Genomic DNA, 4,664 nt, shown 5'->3' with positions numbered 1-4,664 from the left:
AATAATAACCCAGAGTGGTTGCAACCCAACTCCTGTAACATGGGCTTCTTCTCTCCTCACTCCCCATCCATCCTTACCCCAAGTCTCTCCAACCTGGCCCTTCCCCTCCCTTTTCTCTGACCTTATGCGTCCTCTGTCCTCTCACCACTACAGTGACATCCCTCTTTTGTTAATCCCTCTGTTGCCCTTTCTCTCTCTTCTCTCCTCATCAGCAAGAGTCACAGAAATCAACAGCAGGCAGTGGCACTCCTTGCCTCACGTCGTCCAATAAGACACACTCTCCTTGCTTGGCCTACTCGACCCGAGTGGACCTGACAAGGGTCTCACTCCCCTTGTCCCTTAGTGACCCCATGTTTCAGTCAGAGTGTCCATCCCTCTCCAGACCCTAGTTTCAGGTGAACAACATGGCGCCCAGACACTTATCTACCTTACAAAGTGGTCACCTGATAAGTCTAGTCCTCACCCGACACCTTACACATAGTTCACTTTTATTTTTGAAGCTCTCACATCTTGGAAAAAAAATGTCAAAATAGGGTTACCAAAATGGTGTCATGTGTTAAGTGTGTCAAGTTCATGAATCTACTTTTTTTAAAAAAATATATTTTATTGATTTTTTACAGAGAGGAAGGGAGAGGGATAGAGAGTTAGAAACATCGATGAGAGAGAAACATCGATCAGCTGCCTCCTGCACACTCCCGGCTGGGGATGTGCCCGCAACCAAGGCACATACCCTTGACCGGAATCGAACCTGGGACCCTTGAGTCCGCAGGCGGATGCTCCATCCACTGAGCCAAACCGGTTTGGGCTGAATCTACTTTTGATACACAAATGACCACAAAGAATAATCAATCAGACAATGAGAAGATGACTATTGCATTAAAATGTTAACATTCTGGTGGCTTAGTAGGAATAAAATACATGTATAAATACATAGCATAAACACGTCTACCAACACAGCCTGTGGTGGTGTAAATAATTCAATGTAGAGATCATGTTAAAGACTAATTTTGAGGCTGTTCATGGGATGCCAGGCCAGGGCCAAACTGTAGACTCTCCCAGGATACTGCAAGATGAACCCGCCACCCCTCCCCACTTCCCACCCATCTCTCTTCTTCCCTGCACCTAAGTCTCCTTGTTTCTCATCCCCACAGCTGCCCTTCCTTAGACGCTTCCTGGCACTGGTCATAGTTAGTTCTTTAGACACAAGTTCCCTTGTTCCTAGGGAATAGGACAGGACTGGACAACCTTTTTGTGAGTGTGTGCCAAAACCAGCAAAATCTCTGACTCAAAATTCTTCTGGGTGCCAACCCTAATTTTTTGAGAACATGTTACGCCTACTTGATATCTCTTAAGGTGTACGTATGTGAAGAACCTTAAAGAAATAATAAAATTCATTCGAGCAACAAAAACACAGTATATGATGATGAAAAATACATTTATTTTTTTAATGTATACATGTGCACTGATAGTCCTACAGAAAACTTTATGACTCCGTTTGATATTATCTGTGGGACTTTTGCTGCTGCATCACTGATGACAGAGATTTTACATTAGGTTTATATTTCGTGACCTTCAGAGATATGCACGAGCTACTGCTTTCATCTGTCAGGCTACTCCTATTACGAGACTTAACAAAATTCAGCACTGAAAACAAAGATTCACAATTGTAAATGGAAGATTATAAGAGAGGGTTTTGCCTGCCAGCAAAAGTTACTGGTGTGCCATGTTTGGCACACGTGCCAGGGGTTGCCCACCCCTTGAATAGGAAGTGGTGACAGCTGTCAGTGCCTGAAGTTCCAAGCTCACTGAATGTGTTCACTGAGGCCCTGGTCTCTCTGCCTCTCCCAGGGAGTGAGAAATCAGCAGATCCACATGGTGTTGCTTCTCAAGAAATCTGAAGCCTAGGATTAGGAGTATCTTCATCTCTCACACCTGGCTCCATCCCCACCTCTAGGTTCAGTCTATTCCAGTCTGAGCTGCCCACTGGGCTCCAGACCTCGGGTTGTACCTTGAGCCCTGGTCCCTGGCCCCCTGAATGCCTGAGTCCACATCTGGTTGGCCCCACGGAGACAAGGGGGTCCATACTCACATAGCCCAGGCTGATGAGCAGGATGGGGCGGGGAGTGGACCCAGCCTGGGGAAAAGGCCCACAGGATATAATGGGTCTGGATTTGGGGATCAGCCGGGAGGGACCCAGCAACTGAGAAGCAATTCTGTTGGAGAAGAATTATTTCTAAGTCCACGAAGAGGTCCTTAGTGAAGCTCTGCAGATTGCCTCTAGCGCCATCTGGTGGTGGCCGTAAGAACTGCCACAAGCGTGCTCTTAGTTCTTACCTGTGAGGTTGGTAATAGAAATGATTGGCACAAAATAATGAAGAGAGAGGTTGACCCTGGAAGCAGGAGAAGGAGGGGCTTGAGGTCAGGGAGAAGTAGGTGGGGGCTTTAAAATTCTCAATGATGTTTGATTTCTTAGGCTGAATGGCGGGTACACAGATGTTTATTTGTTCATATTTAATTGTTCAACTGTTCATATACACACGTTTGTGTAGGTGATATAGTCATTAAAATGTTTTTTTTAAGTCTCTTGCGATAAGTTGAAAAGGGATATAAGATTCAGGGTGGAGGTTCTGTCTTCTGTAGCCCGAGTGGCTGTGTCTCTGGATAGGACATGGATGGGCGGGGACAGTGGCAGGTTGTCTTAGCCAAACTGTGTTTCCTCACAAGTTGCCCGCTGAGGCCTGTTCACCCAGAGGACAGCACTGAGCATGCTCAGGAGCAGGGGCACCTTCAGGAATATGAGGAGCAGGAAGTGGACACTGCTGAGCAGGGACCTGTGGGGGACACGGTGACAGTGATGCACAGTGAGCCTCATCCTAACCACCCCTCCCCCCCCTCCAGAGGAGAATCCACCAGGTGTCAAAGTCCTGGGATGCGGGCCCCTTACCGAGGGTGTTGGTTGGCATCAGGCGTCTCCTGGCTGGTCATGCTGGGCTCAGTGGTCACTGGCAGGGAAGAGGGAGGGCCCAGCGTGCTTGGAGGGCCCAGGGTGCTTGTGACGATCTTCATGGTGGGGGGCTGAGGGAGAAAGCACAAGTCAGGCCCTGGGTCTTCCACTCTGTCAGCTGTGTGGCTCTGACACAAGGTCAAGGTCACTGAGGCCATCATGGCCACAGGTAGGCCAGACCTCGGCCCCCTCCCTGGGCCCCCTCCCCGGGCCCCTCTCCAGGAACTCCCAGGCCTGGTGGGCATGTCCGGAAGCCGAGTCATCCTGCTCAGTAGAGGATCTGACTGTGTGGGAAGAGCACTTGGCCACACCCTCACCACAGCCACCCCTTCTCCCTCTTGTCCCGCCAGCAGGGGGCGTGGTGACACTTATTCTGTAGCCTTGACTGGAGTGATGGGTGGCCAGGGCCCTCAGGCGTGGAGTGCTTGGAGTGAGACCCAGGAAACAGACGTGCCTCAGGGTCTGTACTGGATGGCGGAACCCACAGTCCCTTAGACACTCCGTGGTCTGATTGCTCCTGTCTCCAAAATTCCTTTGTTGAAAGCCCCATGCCCAGTGGGTGGTGTTAGGGTGCCAGGCATTTGGAGGTGGTCAGGGCATGAGGGTGGAGCCATCCTCCTTGGGATTAGTGCCCCGATGAGGGAGGCCCCTCACCCCGGAGGATACAACAAAAGTCTGCACCCAGAGGAGGGCCTCGCCCACATGCAGGCCTCCTGATCTCGGGCTTCCAGCTGTGTCTGACCTACCAGCCCCCACACTGTCAGCCAGGCCTTTGGACCATTGGGCAGTCTTCTCTGGGGGAAGAAATGAGCAGAAAGAAAGATCTAGAGCAGGGGTGGTGACCTTTTCCTGCCAAGGGCCATTGGAGATTTATAACATCATTCGAAGGCCCACAAAATCAACTTAGACATTAGCTTGTTCTGTTTGGCCAAGGGTTTCATTCACTCACCCCTAATGCCTTGGCAGGACCAGAGAGAAGGATTTCCTTGGCCTTATACCGTCCTCGGGCCAGACGTTCCCCACCCCTGATCTGGAGAGACACACACGAGGTGGACCCCATAGAACGTGGCCCGACAAAAAGGCACGAGGACAAACCCCTCCCTATCCCCAAGCCTGAGGTTCTGGGGTTTCCAGTTTCTCTTAAATACCAAGACACAAAGGCCAGTGAGGGCAACTCCCACGTGGGAGTGAGAAACCGAGAACTACATGGAGGAAGTGAGCAGCCAGAGCCACCGTCATCAGGAAGGTGATGTTCACTGGGTTCTTAGGCAACAAGGGCAGCGAACTGGTAGAGAGAATTGTGCGGAGAGCAGGCAGGGAGCCGGGGCCATAGCACCTGTGCACCAGGTGATCACCTTTCCTCTCCTTTCCTGAGGGAGGTACTTTCAGGGGCTCCTCTGGATTCCCTCCTATGGCTCCAAGGCATCAGAGAAAAACGGGGAGGAACAGCGTCAGCCTGAAGGGAAGGGAGGCCCCAGAACATCACAGGGGCCCCACACAGGGACCTGGGGCTCCTCTGGGCCCGTCTCACGGCTGCTGCAGGACCCCTGGACCACGGCTGTGAGGGTGATACCTCAGGAGCCATCCAGGCCTGAAACTGTGTCAGGGCCTGGCCCCCGGAGGGATCTGGAACAGACTCTGTGTGTGTGTGTGTGTGTGT

Source organism: Myotis lucifugus, unplaced genomic scaffold, assembly GCF_000147115.1.
Source record: "Myotis lucifugus unplaced genomic scaffold, Myoluc2.0 scaffold_996, whole genome shotgun sequence".
Classification (NCBI taxonomy): Eukaryota; Metazoa; Chordata; class Mammalia; order Chiroptera; family Vespertilionidae; genus Myotis; species Myotis lucifugus.
Note: the sequence above shows the minus strand (reverse complement) of the source record.